This window comes from Solanum lycopersicum, chromosome 4 (genome assembly GCF_036512215.1).
Source record: "Solanum lycopersicum chromosome 4, SLM_r2.1".
Classification (NCBI taxonomy): Eukaryota; Viridiplantae; Streptophyta; class Magnoliopsida; order Solanales; family Solanaceae; genus Solanum; species Solanum lycopersicum.
This window is the reverse complement of record NC_090803.1, coordinates 49630959-49652606: the sequence shown is the minus strand read 5'-3', so window position 1 is coordinate 49652606 and position 21648 is coordinate 49630959.

Below are 21648 nucleotides of genomic sequence, written 5' to 3'. Positions count from 1 at the left end.
CCACAAGATTCAGATATAGAGATGCTTTGCTACCATGTTAGAGTTCTCCATTGATGTCGTTTGTTTCTAATTCAAAGGAAATAAACAAAGAAGATGATGATAACTTCCCAAAATATTATTTAACTTAATGCCCTTCCAGTACATCTCAAAGACATTGTATATACAATACGCCTAACTAACTTTTTATAAAAAACTTTGCTTACTAATACTATTTACAACTTAGTCCATTAGCTTCTAAGTAACACTTTCTCTAATAAATATTTTAAAAGAGATATGTATAACGATATATAATATGTGCTACTTATATTTATTTATGGGATGATTTATGCAGGATGAAATTGCTGAGGGAGAGAGAAATCAGGATTCCCATCAAATTCTCAACCCATTAGCAGGTAACACCTTTCTAAATTGCTAAATTTTTAAAAATATTTGTCTTTTTCTAAAGCCTCAAATAATTTTTGAAAATAAAATATATCATCAAAATTTTGTCACAAAAATGAAAATAAATTCTCTTAAAAAACATTTTTAAAGATTACACAAACACATAAATTATGGTCATATTTGTCTTAGTGTATTTTTACAGCCTCACAAACAAATATCATATAACCAAAACTTTTTCTTCTTTTTGAGATATCTGTTGATGATTCTTTTTATTTTTCTCATAAATTATGAACCTTGTAAACTTCACTCTAATAATTATTTTTCTTCGATCTTAATACCTTATTAGTTTTATTTAATGTTTTTATCTAAAATATGTAGATGTTAGATATTGATCGAATGTTTCGTCAATACCAACATTCAAATTTACAAAACATTTAAAAATAGCAGGAAAAAAGTCTAAAGAACCCCGTATAAAGTGATTTTTATTTAAATTATCCTTAACAAATTATACATTTATTTTGTATGCACCCTTTTATTTGTTGATATTACCTAGAAGCATAAGTGATTCAAAAGTCTCAAATACAATTAGCAAGAAGGGTCCTTATAGAAATATTCATCTTCACCTTATTTTTTATTTTTTTGCATTAATTTAAGATGTCATGGCATGCTGCCTATTTTGAATAATTTTTTATTTGTCTCTTTTTGAAACTTATTAACACTATGAAAAACATGATTGAACTTGCAAGGTCATATTGATGTGCCTTCACCACCCTCTTTCATGACTACCTTGGACAATACTATCACACAGAGCTATACCTCGATTAACCTACAACATAACCCTGCTTCACAAGGTCAGGATCCTGCATTTTCTAAGCAGGTACATGATCACCAGAGGCTCATCATTGAACCTGATGGTTGTGGGTAAGTTTTATATATTTTACATCTTATAATAATGTTAGTTTTATAAGTTATGAATTTGACCTCTTAGTGTTTTAATTATATATTGCAGTTTTAATCCACGCAAAAAGACTGCGGATATCCTTACATCTTCTATTGAAAAGTTTTTTAATGATGCATACTTGACGTGGAGTGAGATTCCACAAGCCGTTAGGCAACAAATTTTTAATGAATTTAAGGTAATTATGAATTTTTTATTTAAATTCAAACTATATGTATTTTCATTGCTAACGTGAGATTTTTTTTAAAAAAATCAGGAAAAATGTGTATGGCTTCCCGTGCATGACAAGCAGATTGCATTTAATTTTGAGAAAAGGGTGAGGCATAAAATCTCTGATAACATACATTATAGTCGCAAAAATGGCACAGTTCCCAAGTGGTGTAAACCAAACATTTGGGAAGACATATGCGAAAAGTTGAGGAAGAGGAGCGAACAGAGATCTAGTTAATCAAGTTCTACAGTAGTACCCTTTTGTTCTAGTTTGAGAGACATAGTATTACAAATGTAGGTGAGCAAATCACATACTAATCATGGTGGTGTCTTTACTTCTTCCTTCTTTTCTCTTTTAGGTATTACTTGGTTTATGTCCCTACACACCTGTATTTTTAGTTGAATAAGATACTGCTTCACTAGATTTTTGCAGATAGACAATGCGATTTGAATGTTTTTGAACATGAAGTCATTTTTGTTCAATCATTGTTCGTAATGGGTATTTTATTTTGGTTGATAGATTATTTAATAAATTTCATAATAAATCGGATGCTTAGCAAAATATTCTATTGATATTTGGTATCTAATAAGATATATTTGTTCTCTTGGCATTGATAGTTTTTTGCTGAGTGTCAACTACGATGATTGATGGACAAAGTTCAATTTATTTTCAATTTCATGATAAAGAAAAAGTTTTAATATTACTTACATACATGTTTACAAAGGTTGAAAACATACCCCTAATATCACTTTCCATGATCTAAATGATTAATAATTACACTAAAAAAATTTAAACATCAAATAAAATTAGTGTATCTCCATAAAGTCAAGTTATGTTCCAAGTTTTTCCCCTCTCGATTAAGCAATAAATATTTAAATCATCTATCACATATAATTTATATGGTATTAATGATTATCCTTTTCAATTACCTAATCATTGGTTCAACATAATATTTTCATGTTTACAAGATCAAAATCAATGATGATGTCAAAGGGAAAATCATCCTAGAAGCTCATATTGAATGGTGACTTCGGTGTGCTACAATACATACCCTAACTCTTTAATATAGCACAATTAAATTATTATTTTAGATGAAGCTTATTAAAATGAATAAACATTTATTAGAGTCATGATTCAAATTACACTGAAACTAAAAAAAATGATTCTTACACTAAGCTAATAACCGACGATATCAACATAATTAAATAAATAGATAAGGTAGTCTCAGATGATGTCTCATCATAAAACTGATTGACACTTAAATCGGAACCATCCTTGAATTCATAAATCCTTTATGCATATTATCAAAACATGGTCTCATATCAAAATCACTTTTTGCACACGAGTTAATGAGAAATTCATTGAAAACATTGAAGTATGATCAAATCATGATGAATACACCTTAAATCAATTGAACCATGAAAAAATCATAAAACCCTTGAACTCCCTCTTACTTTGGACAACTCCTCCATGTTATTTTTACAATTACATGTATTTATAAGGTTAATAAACAGAAACAGAAATAAGATGAAGCAGAAAAAAATACAAGAAATAATCCGAGTCCACAGAAACTACTGTGTGTCCTTAAGAAATTTAATCCCCTCACTGTACCCAAGGCTATGGATTAATTTCTCCCAAGATAAAACGGAATAAACCTGTTAAACAAAATAGCGGTACTTCAAGTTTCTTTAACTTAAACGAACTTAAGAACAACAACAAGTCACACAGACTGAGTTGATCGACACTTTGATTTTTATATGAGAGAAAATAAATGTAGAGAAAGAAAAATTTTCAGTGTTTGAAAAATCAAAAATTGACTTCCTTTTATAGCCATTTTCAGCAAGTAACATGTCTGTTCAGTGAAATCTGTTCAGACCCATTTTATCCAGAAAATTGTGTCTGTTAGGAAAATAACTACTTTTTGGAAAGTAACGACTTTTCAGAAAGAGTAACAATTTTTTGGAATGTTACCTTTACCTGTAAATTTATAAGAAATGACTTTTCATTTGCACTTTGCAAATGACTTTTCATTTTCCCTCCAAAGTAGTTCCCTCACTTTTCATATTCTCTCTTTTCTTTTCCCATTTGCATTTGCTAAAACCCAACATTCCCCCACATGAATGGGGAAGGTTATTGTTAAAACATATGCATGAAAAAACGTGTGTGTCTTGTAGGTAAAGGTTAATCGCATCTGGATAAGTAGGTTTCCCTTTAAACTTTCCGTAGTGAACATATATCAGATATACTCGGTCGATCGGTAGATTTGATATCTTTAAACCGTAGAGCTTTGGTGTATACCTAGACAACATATGTCACACAATCAACCCTTGAACTGTTCTTAGTTCTCATTGTTTTGTTCGTTTCAGCCATGAACACATCTTGGATAATAAGTGCTTAATGAACTAGCCTTACTGGATTCTCCTTGAAGCGGTTACACTTCACACTTACATAGGTAATTTCTAAATGTGTTATCCCATAGATACACCATTTGATATTCCCTGTATCAAACTTAGAAACCATTAAAAAGTCCTTATGTCATTATCCTATTTACTAAACATTGTCTCATCATGAGAATGGACCATAAAATAATAATAATAAATTTTTTTTCTTTTGACAATGTTGAACCGTCATCAATGACTTTGTTTTATCTCCTTGAACCTAGATCTTGGGATCTCCAGTCTTCTAGGTAGAGTTACCGCCACGATGACTTATTCTCGGCCATAGTCCCATTCCCGTCGATGATTTCTCAACTCCCTCTCTATTTAGGCCTTTTGTAAGTGGATCTGACACATTATCTTTTGACTTCACATAGTAAATTGTGTTAATTCCACTAGAGAGTAGTTGTCTCATAGAGTTATATCTCCGTCTTATGTCACGAGACTTGCCGTTATACATAATGCTTCCAGCCCTTCCTATTGCAGCTTGACTATCACAATGTATGCATATAGGGTCCATTGGTTTGGGTCAAAATGGAATATCTTCTAATAAATTCGTGAGCCATTCAGCTTCTTCACCTGCCTTGTCTAAAGCAATGAATTCAGACTCAATTGTAGAACGAGCTATACATGTTTGTTTGGATGATTTCCAAGATATTGCTCCTCCTCCAATAGTAAAAACGTATCCACTTGTGGATTTTGTTTCAGTTGACCTAGTAATCCAATTTGCATCACTATATCCTTCAAGAATGGCTGGATATCTGTTGTAATGTAAAGCATAGTTTTGAGTGTCATCTAAGTATCCCAAAACTCTCTTCATTGCCAACCAATGATTATGATTAGGATTACTTGTGTATCGACTCAGTTTACTGATAGCGCAAGCTATGTCTGGTCTGTCACGACCCAAAACAAGCCGCGAGTGGCACCCACACTTATCCTACTATTTGAGCGAACAAACAATTCCAAACCCCAACATTTACCACCATTTCAACCATAATGAAAAAAATATAATGTGGAAGACTCAAAATCTTATTAATATAATTAATACAAAAACATTCTAAAGTTTATCAACTATTATCCCCAAAATCTAGAAGTCATCACACCAAGAACATCTATCCTCAAATTTTTAAGTCTAAGAGTATTTAAGAAACTAAAATAAGTAAAAGAGATGGTCCATTTCCAAACTTCAAGACATCAAGACGTGAAGGAGAGAATCCAGTACGAGCTAGGAATAATAGCTCACCCTGAAATCTTATATGTTGAAGACTGGCTAGAGTTGAGGACGAGTCGAAGTCGATGGCACGTTTGCTGCACTCCACAAATAACAAAAGAAAAATACAAGTAGGGGTCAGTACAAGGAACACGTACTGAGTAGGTATCATCGGCCAACTCAAAATAGAAAGGGATATATATCAAATAATAGTATAAAATCAACTACAATACTTAGCTGGTGACAACAACAAGTACAAGAGCCATTGTCAACAACACCAAGCACACCCATGAGGACTCAAGCCTCCACACTATACTCATTTGGGCAATAGGTTCTTTAAATTTGAGTATATTAACATAATACCATATTCATTCTCTTTATTATTATCGTGTCGGAATGTGAAACTCCGATCCCCTAATACTACGTGTCGGAATGTGACACATGATCCCATAATTCTACGTGTCAGAACGTGACACTCTGATCCCCTAATACTACGTGTCGGAACGTGACACTTAGATCCCTAATACTACGCGTCAGAATGTGACACTCCGATCCCCTAATACTACGTGTCGAAACGTGACACTATGATCCACTAATGCTACGTGTCGGAACGTTACACCCGATCCCCTAATCTCATTGCTTTAGTTCATGAAGCCTCTTTTATGTCAATGCATCATTTTAACAGAGAGGATTTAAGGTTTAAGATTAAACAGCCTCATCATTCTAATCCATCACAATTTCATAATCACATCACGTAACCACATAATTAAGCATATAGAAGACTTTACAATATTACCCAATACATATCAGTTGCTATTTAGAGTTTACTATGAACTAGTAGAAATCATAACCTACGTCCACCCATGAATCGTGATAAAGCAAGCTACTTCTCAAAGTCTTTGCTTTTCTCGTCGCTTCTCCCTTTTTCTCGCTCGTTCTCCCTCTCTTTCTGTCTCTTTCTTATTTTCCATCTCCAGATTCTTTTTCTTTACCCTAATTATCATATAATTCCATATGATAAAAGTAACCCATTATTTATTTTAAAGTTACCTCCTTTAACCCCCAAGTAAATAAATAATTAACTTACCCCAGTATTTTCATAAAGTTGTCATGAATAGTCCAAAACACCCCTTTAAAATTTTAGTAGAAATCTTACCCAGTCGGGGTTACGCAGCATCTGACGGCCCGTCGTACCTACGACGGTCCGTCCTGCAGGTCCGTCACAAAGTTCAGAGAGTAAATTTTAGCGAAGATGTTTGTGATGGTCCACCGTGTCTACGACGGTCCGTGCTGCAATTCCGTCACAGAGTTCAGAGAGTTGATCCCAGTACCCAGATTTTAGAGTTTAAGTGTTTTGGCACGAACACACTCGATGGACCGTTGTGCCTGTGACGGTTCGTCCTACTTGTTGTCGAGGGTAATGAAGGAAAGCAACAGGAGAATTACACATGTACGGGACGACGGATTACATGACGGTCTGTCGTGACCATGACGGTCTGTCCTGTGATCCATTGACCCAATCAGTTTTTATCAAAAATAATTCTACCGCTCAAATCCACTAAACATGTCGTCACAATACATACCAATTTACCCATCGTTTGTCACCGAACGATCACAAGAAGAAAGCCAAGGGCGACAAAGAGTACCTGAATCTGTAAAAAGATGTGGATATCTTTCTTGCATATCAGCCTCCTTCTCCCAAGTGGACTCTTCAACTAGCCGATTCTTCCATTGAACCATGATGGATGCAATCTCCCTTGATCTCAACTTGCGGAATTCTCTATCTAAAATAGCAACATGCTCCTCCTCATAAGCCAAATTCTCATCAAGAAGAACTGAATCCCAAAGAATGATGTAGTTTCCATCCCCGTGGTATCTTTTCAGCATAGACACATGAAATACCGGGTGCACTCCTGAGAGTCCTTGAGGCAATGCCAATTCATAAGCCACCTCCCCCACGCGCTTCAGAACTTCAAATGGACCAATATACCTCGGATTAAGCTTACCTCGCTTACAAAACCGCATCACCCTTTTCATGGGTGAAACCTTCAACAAGACTTGTTCACCCTCCATAAAATCCAAGTCCCTAACCTTTTGATCTGCATATTCTTTCTGCCTGTTCTGATCTGCAAGAAGCTTCTCTTGAATGAATTTCACTTTATCTAACGATTCCCTCAAAAGATCGGTCCCCCATGGTCTCACCTCAAATGCATCAAACCAACAAATGGGAGACCTACATCTCCTCCCATACATTGCCTCAAATGGAGCCATATCAATACTTGAGTGATAGCTATTATTGTATGAAAACTCTGCCAAGGGTAAGAAGTTATCCCAATGACCACCAAATTCTATCACACATGCACGAAGCATATCCTCCAATACCTGAATCGTTCGCTCAGACTAACCATCGGTCTAAGGGTGAAAATGCAGTACTATGATCTAACCTAGTACCTAATTCCGCATGCAATGTTTTCCAAAAAATCGAAGTAAACTGCGTACCCCTATCTGGTATGATGGAAAGTGGAACTCCATGCAATCGAACAATTTCTGAGATATAGAGTTTGGCTAACTTCTCTGCATTGTAAGTTACCTTAACCGGAATGATGTTTGCAGACTTAGTTAACCTATCAACAATTACCCAAATGGAGTCATACTTACCCAATGTCTTTGGAAGACCAACTACAAAGTCCATTGCAATTCTCTCCCACTTCCATTCAGGAATGGGCATTCTCTGAAGTGTCCCTCCAGGCCTCTGGTGTTCATACTTTGCCTGCTGACAATTCAGGCATTGAGCAACAAAATCAACACTGTCACGCTTCATCCTACTCCACCAAAAATGTTGCTTTAGGTCAGGATACATATTGGTTGCACCACGATGTATAGAATACCTTGAACTATGAGCCTATGTAAGAATAGTGTGAATCAAATCATCGACGCGCGGCACACATACCCTTCCTTTAATTCACAAAATGTCTTCCTCGTCAATTTTTTCTTCTTTAGCCTATCCTTGCAATACGAAATTTCGAACCTGGATCAGTTTCTCATCAGTAAACTATTTTCCCTTAATCTTGTCAAGAAAGGAAGACCTTGTCTCCACACCGGCCAACAATCCTCCCTTCTCTAGTACTTCCAGTCTCATAAAGTCATTAGCTAGAGTCTGAACCTCTCTAGCCAATGGGCGTCTAGAAACCTGCAAGTGAGCAAGACTTCCCATGCTCCCTGTTTTTCTAGTTAAAGCATTTGCCACAACAATAGCTTTTCCTGGGTGATACAAGATAGTGATATCATAGTCCTTCAGTAATTCCATCCACCTCCTCTGTCTCAAATTCAAATATTTCCGAGTAAAGACATACTGTAAACTACGATGATATGTATACACTTCACACTTACCCCATATAGATAATGTCTCCATTGCTTTAATGCAAACACTACTACAGCCAACTCCAAATCGTGGGTCGGATAATTACGTTCATGCACCTTTAATTGCCTCGAAGCAAAGCAATTACATTCTTCTCTTGCATTAGCACTGCACCCAAACAAGAATAGGATGCATCACAATAAACAATGAAATTTTTACCTTCCACAGGCAAGGTAAGAATTGGTGCAGTAGTCAATAAGGTCTTGAGTTTTTGAAAGCTTTCTTCACATTCGTCCGACCATACAAACGGAACATTGTTCTTAGTCAAATTTGTCAGTTGGGAAGCAACCGAAGAAAATCCCTTGACAAATCGATGGTAGTAGCTAACTAAACCAACAAAGCTCCTTACCTCTGTGACATTAGTAGGTCTTACCCAACTCCTCACTGCTTCAATCTTCGAAGGATCCACTATCACTCCATCCTTAGAAACTACGTGCCCCAAGAAGGACATTGAATCTAGCCAAAACTCACACTTGGAGAATTTGGCATAAAGCTTTTTCTCCCTCAACACTTCCAATACAATTCACAAATGCTCCTCATGTTCTTTCCTTCTTTTTGAGTATATCAGTATATCATCAATGAATGCAATGACAAAGAGATCCAAATATCGTTTACAAATCCCGTTCATCAAGCTCATGAAAGCAGCAGGGGCATTCGTAAGCCCAAATGACATTACTAAGAAATCATAATGCCCATACCTGACCCGAAAAGTAGTCTTGGGCACATCCGTTGCCCGTATTTTGAATTGATGATAACCAGATCTCAAATCGATTTTTGAGAAGGTACAAGCACCTTGTAACTGATTGAACAAATCGTCAATGTGAGGAAGAGGATACTTGTTCTTAATAGTTACCTTATTCAGTTGCCTGTAGTCTATGCACATCCGAAAACTTTCATCCATCTTTTTCACAAAAGAAACAGGAGCACCCCAAGGGGATGCACTTGGTCTAATAAAGCCTTTACCTAACAACTCTTGAAGTTGGGCCTTTAACTCCCTTAACTCAGCGGGAGTCATTCTATAAGGAGGTATGGAAATGGGGCGACTTCCCGGCTCCAGATCGATACTAAAGTTAATATCCCAATCCGGTGGCATACCAGGAAGGTCTGCAGGAAACAATCCAGAAACTCACGTACTATTGAAACAGACTCAATCGAAGGTACTTGGGAAGTATCATCTTTGAGAAGTGCCAAGAAAGATAAACACCCTTTTTTAACCATTCCCTTAGCACGAAGAATGGAGATGATACGAACTGGAGTGGAAGTGTAGTCACCCTCCCACACTAACGGATCTGTCCCAGGCTTGGCTATTGTTACAGTTTTAGCATTACAATCTAAGATCGCAAAATTTGGAGAAAGCCAAGTCATACCAACAATTACATCGAAATCAACAATTTCTAGGATAATTAAGTCTACATGAGTATTTCTCCCCACAAAAGTCACAAGACAAGACCGATACAACTTCTCAACTATCACAGACTCACCCACAGGAGTAGAGACACGAATAGGCATGTCAAGCAAATAACAATGTAAATCAAGAGTACTAGCAAATGAGGAAGATATATATGAAAACGTGGATCCAGGATCAAATAATAAAGAAGCCATGCAATCACCAACCAAAAGATTACCTGTGATAACAACATCAGATGTCTCTGCTTCAGACCTCCCGGGGAAAGCATAACAATGTGCCCTATCACCTGTCTTCCTGTTGCCCCTACCATGTTGTGCTGCAGTAGCTCCAGGTTGCCCACCACCCTGGCTGATTTAGTGACCACCATTACCTTGTCCACCACGTCCTCCAGAATGGCGGCCTCTTCCATGACCACCTCTACCTCTAACTATTGGGGGTCTGTAACTCTGTTTTGGACAAAACCTCCTAATATGTCCAGTCTCTCCACATCCATAACACTCTCTGGAGTAAAGCATAGGCCTCTGTGCAAATGACGAAGTCTGGGGATAACCTCCAAACTCAGAGAAATGCTGACCGGTCTGTGGTGGACCCCCAACTACAGCCTGCAGTGAAGACTGAATAGGTCGGGCTGGGTAACGTCCTGAACTCTGCCCTCTGGAGTAAGAACCACTAAACTCACCTCCATTACAAAACTTCTTAGATGTCGATGCCATTGTGAAGTCGTCTGGCTTCACCCCCTCCATTTCTATCACAAAATCAACCACCTCCTGAAAGGATTTTGCTGCAGCAGCTACCTGTAAGACTGGAATCTGCAAATCTGACCTCAATCCCTTCACAAAACGGTGAATCCGCTCTTGTGAACTGAAGCAAAGCTGGGTGGCATACCTGGATAATGCATGAAACTTAGCCTCATAAGTAGTAACCGACATCCTGCCTTGCTCTAGGCTAAAGAACTCATCTCTCCTCCTATCTCTCAAAGTCCGGGGTATATACTTTTCCATAAATAGGCTAGAGAATGATGCCCAACTCATAGTTGGTTCCTGTGCCGGTTGACAGTCAACATACGACTGCCACCACATTTTGGCATTTCCCTGAAACTGATAGGTCACAAACTCAACACCGAATCGTTCCACTATGTCCATCTTATTTAGCAGCTCATGACAATCAACCAGAAAATCATAGGCGTCCTCAGATTCACCACCCTTGAATACTGGAGGTTTCAACTTCAAGAACTTAGTGAAAAGTTCATGCTGATCACTCGTCATTATAATCCCTGTAGTCAATTGAACAAACGTGCCCATTTCCAATGAGGCATCCACGCGGGAAGCCATAGCAGTTGCATGTTGTACTCTCGGAACCTGAGGTGCTGGTGTAGAAAACACTGGAGGTGTCTGGCCTTGATCAGATAATCCGCTAAGATAAGAAAGAACCTGGTTAATCATCTCTGTGGTAGGTTGGGGTAGTAATTCCTCATCTTGCACTTGCTCATTTTCCCCTTCCTCACCCTCTCCTACTACCTCATCAGTCGGTGGAGGAGTCACCGCCCTAGTACTAGCTGGACTAGGTGTTTGTCCTCTACCTCTAAAGGGCATCCTCCCGCAACCTCTACCACGACCTCTTGCCACTACTCCTCTTCGAGCTATAGCCGTAGTGGCTGGCTCAGACGCACCCTGTCTTGCCGGTATTGGTGTTGGTACAATTGTTTCTCTAGTTCTAACCATCTGCGAAATAGAGTGAAGATGGTCAGATACTAATTTGTATCACATAGATACCAATTGGATCCAAGTAATAGCACGAAAGAAAGAAAGAATGGAATTTTCCTAAAGTCCTATAGCCTCTCAAAGAAAAGTAAGGGCGTCCCCCTACCGTTCCTCAAGACTCTACTAGACTCGTTCTTGTGTGATGAGACGAACGAACCTAATGCTCTGATACCAAGTTTGTCACGATCCAAAACAAGTCGCGAGTGGCACCCACACTTATCCTACTATGTCAGTGAACCAACAATTCCAAACCCCAACATTTACCACCATTTAAACCATAATGAACAAAATATAATGTGAAAGACTCAAAATCTTATTAATATAACTAATATATAAACATTCTAAAGTTTATCAACTATTATCCCCAAAATCTGGAAGTCACCACACCAAGAACATCTATCCTCAAATTTCTATGTCTAAGAGTATTTAAGAAACTAAAATAAGTAAAAGAGATGGTCCATGTCAAAACTTCAAGACATCAAGACGTCAAGGAGAGAATCCAGTCCGAGCTAGGAATAATAGCTCACCCTGAAATTTGATATGCCGAAGACTGGCTAGAGTTGCAGATGAGTCGAAGTCGATGGCACGTTTGCTGCACTCCACAAATAACAAAAGAAAAATACAAGTAGGGGTCAGTACATGGAACACATACTGAGTAGGTATCATCGGCCAACTCAAAATAGAAAGGGATATATATCAAATAATAGTACAAAATCAACTACAATACTTAACAGGTGACAACAACAGGTAGAAGAACCATTGTCAACAGCACAAAGCACACCCATGAGGACTCAAGCCTCCACACCATACTCATTTAGTAAATAGGTTCATTAAATTTGAGTATATTAACATAATACCATATTCATTCTCTTTATTATTATCGTGTCGGAACGTGACACTCCGATCCCCTAATACTACGTGTCGGAACGTGACACCCGATCCCCTTATGCTACGTTTCGGAATGTGATACTCCGATCCCCTAATACTACGTGTCGGAACGTGACACTTCGATCCCTTAATACTATGTGTCGAAACATGACACTCCGATCCCCTAATACTACGTGTCGGAACGTGACACTCCGATCCACTAATGCTACGTGTCGGAGCGTGACACCCGATCCCCTAATCTCATTGCTTTAGTTCATCAAGCCTCTTTTATGTCAATGCATCATCTTAATAGAGAGGATTTAAGGCTTAAGATTCAACAACCTCATCATTCTAATCCATCACAATTTCATAATCACATCATGCAACCACACAATTAAGCATATAGAAGACTTTACGATATTACCCAATACATATCAGTTGCTTTTTAGAGATTACTATGAACTAGCATAAACCATAACCTACCTCCACCGAAGAATCGTGATCAAGCAAGTTACTTCTCAATGTCTTTGCTTTTCTCTTCGCTTCTCCCTTTTTCTCGCTCGTTCTCCCACTCTTTTTGTCTCTTTCTTATTTTTCCTTCTACAGATTCTTTTTCTTTTACCCTAATTATCATATAATTCCTTATAGTAAAAGTAACCCATTATTTATTTTAAAGTTACCTCCTTTAACCCCTAAGTAAATACATTATTAAACTTACCCCACTATTTTCATAAAGTTGTCATGAATAGTCCACAGCACCCCTTAAAAACTTTAGCAGAAATCCTACCCAGTCGGGGTTATGCAGCTCGTGACAGCCCGTCCTACCAACGACGGTCCGTCCTGCAGGTCCGTCACAAAGTTCAGAGAGTCCATTTTAGCGAATATGTTTGTGACGGTCCATCGTGTCTACGATGGTTCGTGCTGCAATTCCATCGTGAAGTTTAGAGAGTTGATCCCAGTACCCAGATTTTAGAGTTTAAGTGTTTTGGCACAAACACGCTCGATGGAATGTTGTGCCTATGACAGTTCGTCCTACTTGTCGTCGAGGGTAACGAAGGAAAGCAACAGGAGAATTACACAAGTACGGTATGACGGAGTCCATGACGGTCCGTCGTGACCATGACGGTCTTTCGTGTGATCCGTTGACCCAATCAGTTTTTATCAAAAATAATTCTACTGCTCGAAATGACTAAACAGGTCGTTACATGGTCATGTACAATTCATGACATACATTAAGCTTCCCAATACGCTAGCCTAGTCCAATTGTGACTGACTTTCGCCTTTATTCTTTGCAAGATGAAGATTTACATCAATTAGAGTCTTTGCCCTTATAAAATTCAAAAATTTGAATTTTTCAAGTATCTTTTGAATATAATGAGTTTGAGACAATGCTAGACCGTTAGGAGTTTTAAGAATTTTAATTCCTAATATCACATCAGCAACTCCTAAATCCTTCATATCAAACTTACTAGCAAGCATACGCTTTGTAGCTTTTATATTAGCAATGTCTTTGCTCATTATAAGCATATCATCTTAATCCATTTGACAACATGGTTTGATCAAACTTTGCATGCCATTGTTTTGGTGCTTGTTTTAGCCCATAAAGTGACTTAATAAGTTTGCACACTTTCTTTTCTTTATCAGGAAGTACAAAACCCTCAGGCTGTTCTATGTATATTTCCTCTTCAAGCTCTCCATTTAAGAAGGATGTTTTCACATCCATTTGATGAATTTCACGACCGTATAATGCAGCTAGTGCAATTAACATCCGAATTGATGTAATCCTAGTCACTGGCGAGTATGTGTCAAAATATTCAAGACCTTCTTTTTGTCTAAAACCTTTGACAACAAGTCTTGCTTTATATTTGTCAATAGTTCCATCGTCTTTCATCCTCCTTTTAAAGATTTATTTTGAACCCAAAGGTTTGTTCCCTGGAGGAAGATCAACCAACTCCCAAGTATGATTGCTTAAGATTGATTTAATTTCACTATTAACAGCCTCCTTCCAAGAGGTTGAGTCGCTAGACAACATTGCTTCCTTGAATGTTTGAGGCTCACTTTCAAGAAGAAATGTTACAAAATCTGATCCAAATGAAGTAGATGTCTATTGACGTTTAATGCATCTTGGACTTTCTTCATTTTGTTCATTCTCTTTTGAATCTTCTCTGGGTTGTTTAAATCCCCTACTAGATGACTCAAGTCTAGTTTTATACGGATAGATATGTTCAAAAAATTCAGCATTATCTGATTCCATTAACGTATTATCATGAATATCCGGATGTTTGGACTTATGAACCAAAAATCGACATGCCTTACTTTTTGTGGCATATCCAATGAATATACAATCCACAGTCTTAGGTCCTATTTCTACCGTCTCAGGTATAGGAACTTGGACTTTGGCTAGACACCCCCACACTTTGAAATATTTCAAATTGGGTTTTCTACCTTTCCATTTCTCATATGGAATTACATTTGTCTTTGAGTGAGGCCCTTTGTTAAGTATCTGACTTTGCTGTAAGGATAGCTTCCTCCCACAAGTTATGTGGTAAACCTGAACTTATAAGTAAAGCATTCACCATTTCTTTTAAAGTTCGGTTTTTTCTTTCTGCAATTCCATTAGACTGAGGAGTGTAGGGAGTAGTAGTTTGATGGACTATTCCATTTTCTAAACATATTTCTTCAAATGGAGATTCATATTCTCCACCTCTATCACTTCTGATCATTTTGATCTTTTTATTTAACTGATTTACAACTTCAGTTTTATATCGCCTAAACGCATCTATTGCTTCATTCTTACTATTTAGCAAATAGACATAGCAATATCTATTACAATCGTCAATGAAAGTTATGAAATACTTTTTCTCACCACGTGATGGTGTTGACTGCAAGTCACAAATATCAGTGTGAATCAATTCTAAAGGATTTGAATTCCTTTCAACAGATTTATAAGAATGCTTAGCATACTTAGATTCAACACAAATTTGACATTTTGATTTATTGCACTCAAATTTTGGCAAAATATTTAAGTTAATTAGTTTTCGCAAGGTTTTGTTATTAACGTGTCCCAAACGTTCATGCCATAAACATTTAGACTCAAGCAAGTAAGAAGAAGCAAAATGTTTATTCATATCAACTACAATTACATTTAGTTTGAAAAGGCCATCATTAAGGTAGCCTTTTCCTACATACATATCATTTTTGCTTACTACTACTTTATCAGAAACAAATACACATTTAAATCCATTCTTGGTCAGAACTGGAATTGAAACTAAATTCTTTCTCAATTCTGGAACATATGAGACCCTATTCAAAGTCACCACCTTGCCTGATGTCATCTTTAATAGGACTTTGCCAGTTCTTTCCACCTTTGCAACAACGGAGTTTGCCATAAACAATTTTTCATCTGTAAGTGCTGGAGTATATGATGAAAATAATTCTTTGTTGGCACAAACATGACATGAGGCACTAGAATCTATCCACCATTCTCTTGGATTTCCAACCAAGTTACATTCTGAAAGCATTGCACAGAGATCATCCATATCTCCTTTGGATTCAGCCAAGTTTGCTTGATCTTTCTTTTTCTTGTCCTTCTTAGGACCCCGACATTCATTAGCCCTATGACCATGTTTACCACAATTAAAGTTGTTTCCATTGAATTTCTTCTTAGGAGGATTGCTTTTTGGACCAAATGGTTTCTTTCTTTTCTTTAATTTTGTGGAATCTTCTTCAACAAAATTTACTCCAGAGATTGCTGAATTACCACGTGACCTCTTTTCTGCAGCCTTATTATCCTGTTCGATTCTCAACCTTACTATGAGATCTTCAACAGTGAACTCTTTGCATTTGTGTTTCAAGTAGTTTTTAAAGTCCTTCCACAATGGAGGTAACTTTTCAATAATTGCAGCCACTAGAAAAGCATCATTCACAATCAATCCTACATTAAAGGTTATGTGAGTATTAAGGAAAAACTTAACATTTCTAACATAGGCATTAAATAAATTTATACCTTCAGCAAGGAGATCATGGATTATGACCTGCAATTCTTGAACTTGGGTGATAACAGTCTTACTGTCTATCATCATATAGTCCAGAAATTTTGCCACAATGAATTTCTTCATTCCCGCATCTTCTGTTTTGTACTTCTTTTCTAAAGCACCCCAGAGTTCTTTTGAGGTTTTAGCAGTGCCGTACACATTGTACAGATCATCTTGCAGACCACTCAAAATATAATTTTTACACAAAAAATCTGAGTGCGTCCATGCTTCTGTTACCAAGAATCATTCATCAGCAGGAGATTGATCTAACATAACAGGAACATTCTCATTGATGAACTTCTGCAGACTCAACGTAGTGAGATAGAAGAACATCTTTTGCTACCATCTCTTAATGTTGACTCCAGAAATTTTTGCAGGTTTCTTAGCCGGTGCTAAGGCAACATTTGAACGATTATGTGCAACCGTTGTTGTTGCAGCACTTACTGTCCCAGCATTTGTTTGACTTGAATTAGTCATTTTTTTTCTGTCACAAATGGCAGATAAATTAAGTATTTAAAATACTAACAGTAAAGACCAAATCTTTACACAAACTGTTTCTGATTTAACGATAAAGTTTTTATGTTCTTTTAATCGTTAATCGAATAAATTTTAATAATTCAAGCAGAGTAGAAAACCATAAAGGTTTTAATCTCCAGAAACCTCAAATACAAAAACTGTGAAATTTCTTAAGATTGTTTTTCTTACAATAACCTTTATTTATAAGGTTAATAAACAGAAACAGAAATAAGATGAAGCAGAAAAAAATACAAGAAATAATCCGAGTCCACAGAAACTACTGTGTGTTCTTAAGGAATTTAATCCCCTCACTGTACCGAAGGTTATGGATTAATTTCTTCCAAGATAACACGGATTAAACCCATTAAAGAAATAGCGGTACTTCAAATTTCTTTAACTTCAACGAACTTAAGAACAGTAACAAGTCACACATGCTCAGTCGATCGACACTTTAATTTTTATTTGAGAGAAAATAAATGAAGAGAAACAAAAAATTTCAGTGTTTGAAAAAATCAAAAATTGACTTCCTTTTATAGCCATTTTCAACAAGGAACATGTCTGTTTAGTGAAATCTGTTCAGACCCATTTTATCCAGAAAGTTGTGTCTTTTGGAAAAAATAACAACTTTTCGAAAAATTGTGTCTGTTAGGAAAATAACTACTTTTTGGAAAGTAACGACTTTAAAATATGTAACGACTTTTCGGAAAGAGTAACAACTTTTCGGAATATTACCGTTACCTGCAAATTTATAAGGAATGACTTTTCATTTGTACTTTGCAAATGACTTTTCATTTTTCCTCCATAGTAGTTCCCTCACTTTTCATATTCTCTCTTTTCTTTTCCCATTTACACTTGCTAAAACCCAACACTCTATTTATTGTTTCTAATTGAATAGAAGCAGATAAACTAGGAACTATTTATGTTAGGCTAAAAAAATGTCATCTACTATAGAAGGTATTAATGTGTATAATGTAAACCTAATCCCTTTCCCGAACATTACTAGCCATACTCAACCATTTACTTGTACTAATATTAATTTATAATACATCTTCTTTCCAAAATGAATAGATTGAATAGGAATCCATTGATGAATATCCACATAAAATAATCAAAGTCCTAATTCTAAAATTCAATAAAGACTTGAATCCTTGAAACATAACTTTCTTAAGAATGACAACTTAAGAGAGAGTTCCGTTGGAGTTTGAGAGAATGAGAGGGAATAGAGAGATTATGGGCCTTAGGAAACCTTTCGAGTCTTCTAAATAACACCAAAATGATGTAGTATATGAGTTAGAAGAGTTGGAAAAAACTCAATAAACCCTGAGAAAAAACTAACGAATTGACCCTATGACCCTTTTGTAAAATCAATACAAGGTACTACGGAATGTACTAGTCACCCGTACAACAACTATTGGAAATCCCAACATTCTGATGTTGAATCATAAACCATGAGTCACAACCTTTCATACCTTATATGACTCATGTCCCTCTTCGTACAATGATTCTCCATTCAAGGCCTTAATCCTCAAGCCTACAAACAAAGAACCAACAACAACGAGTTGTAGTCCCTACACGGCCCATACAATACCTTAACATAGTACACTTCTTTCTGTTGCACATATTCTAGCCCGAGATTCTCCACTACTCAATTTTTTACATATATATATATATATATATATATATATATATATATATATATATATATATATATATATATATATATATATATATATATATATATATATATATATATGCCTATGTGGTGTCACCACAAACCAGAATTTCCTTTTAATTTATTCATTTCCAAAACTAGTATTTCCCTTTACTAAAAAGTTGTGACTTTAATGAAAAATTGTGATTTTTATAAAAAATTATGACTTTTTTAAAACGTTGTGACCTTTCTGAAGGGTTGTAAATTTCTCTAAAGAGTTGTAAAAAATTATGACAATAAGTATTTGTTTAAACTACCTTTTGTTGTATATAAAGAGAGGTATCTCCTCTCATTTTAAAACAATGAAAATTCTGAACATCTTCTTCTAGGCAAATAAATATTCATGTATTTTGCTCATGTTTAGTGGCTCACTGATACAATTATTTTTGTATTAATATACTGCTTAATAAAGTCATTCTGTCTGGAGAGAATATATTTCTTTTAACCTTGGATTGACGTACATACTTAGTGGAAGACTTTAGGCATAAAGAAAATGATTTAAATACTAAATAACTTAACTGTATCAACAAAACTCATAATGTTATAAAAAAGAACATTTAACTTAGCTAAAGTTGAAACTCAAATCTGAACATAAGCCTATAACAAGATAATGACGAATGAAATAACATCCGACTTACTATCAATGACGACTCTAAAATAACTTAGATGGATGTCGGGACAAACCATACGACATCTTAATGAATTTATATAAAAATGGAAAGAAATAAAAAGAAGTCCTCCAAAATGTAAGGAGGCAAACCAACTGAGTGTGAGTGGTCACTGGATCAACAATGCAGTGCTTGCTTATCTTGGTTACTTGTGTCTGCATCATAAGACGATTCAGGCCAATTGACATCACTACATTGAATGTACAAATATGAAAAATGAAATGCTAAACATAACATAGTCTTGAAAAGAGTTTGAAAGAAACACTTACCTGGGCTTTACTTTACTGAACTGAACCTAACTTATTTCAATATAAAAAATTGTGAATAAATGCAGTATAACTATTTATGTATGCAAACATACAATATGAACTCTGTAATGTATACGAAAATACAAACATTTATGATGATATAAAAATACAAAATATTGTTTTTAGAGTTTTGTTAATCGACAACCATCACTTAAGAGCTATAGTGATAATACAACACTTTACCTCACGCATCAAAGGACTATCCTTTACCTTGCTAGGGCAAAGGACCTAAGTGGATGCACTAGTCTGTGCTAAAAAAACACTAAAGAAATCATCTAAAATATCGGATCCTTTTCTACCTATGATGGCTACATGGTTTTGGGGGGTCTGAGTTACATGAAATCTCCCATATATCGGTGCTCAATACTAATCCCAAAATATGATACTAGCTCTTATGCTTAAAAACATACTTCTTTATGTGATTTGAGATAATTGCTCAAAAACATAGCTCAAAGGCTATCTTGGAAATCAAATATTCCCCTCTTGCTTAATTGTGAAAGCATTTGCTCTTTTCTGAAAACTAGATCAATGGGTCTTTGGAAATCTGATTTTCCTTTCAAGTTTAAATGTAATTTTTTTAAAAAACTTCTTGGAAATACTTAATTCCATATACTTCTTTGAAGAAAAGAACTTCAATCTGAATTCTTTTCTTAACTTTGAAACTTACATTTTAAAACAAGTTAAAACATTTGTGAAAGACATTTAAAAAAGTTTAAGAATTTATCTTGACTTAAATCTTGTCTTCTTGACTTGAGTTTTTAATTCTTAACTTGACTCTTAACTTCTTGACTTGACTCTTGACTTTCCTTGAATTGAATTATGGATTCAAGGATTATGATTTGTGACAGGAAAGATCTCATGATGTTAAATAATAGTTTTAGATTGGAAGAACAAGGTTCTTGAAGAATCTTGAAGAAGAACTTGAATAGAAATCTTGAAACCCTGTCTTGAAAGTAAATGATCAAGAAAACCTTTCTTAAGATTCTTGAATTAGTTTCTTGAATTCTCTATGTCCAAGAATTATGATTTTCATTAGTAAGGATGAAATTCTGATTGTTTTAAACCTTTTATTAGTCAAGGAATTTTCTAAGGGTCTTCTTGGAGGTAAAAAAAACAACAACCTTTTTTTTTTAATGTTTTTCCGTCAGGTAATTCGTAACAGCACTGTATAGTTTACTAAAATAGTCATAACATTTTATTCAGAAATTGGACGATGCGAGATTGGTGGAGTTAGAAAGAAGATTCAATCACCTTTAGTTTGATAGGTTATTGCTCATGTAGCTCTTAATATTCTAAGAGATATGATCCTCTAAAGTTGACCCAAGTAGAATCTTAACATCAAATTTAATCGATAAGGAAACTTCAAGAACGCTTATCAAGAGCTCATCAAGAACTTAAATCCTTTAATTTCAAAATGAAATTACACTGAATAAATCATAATTGGCATGTTGTTTTTAATGAACCCAATACTATGGAAGCCCACATAACTCGCAGGGATCACTCCTTGACAAAATCCATATGCGATTCTTGAATGTTCTTGATGAATCTTGAACTTTTTCCCTTTTCTCCTCTTTTCTCTTATGTCAAAGACCTATTGTGAAATTCACTTTTCTAAACAAACTAAAATCTGAATTTAACCCAATTAGACTCCTACAAATGAATAAATTAAGTTGGGTAAGGAAAAGACAAAATTACCCTTCTAAAATACGGTTTTCAGACTTTCCTTATTCCAATAGTCCAACTTCCAAAGGTCATAACTTAAT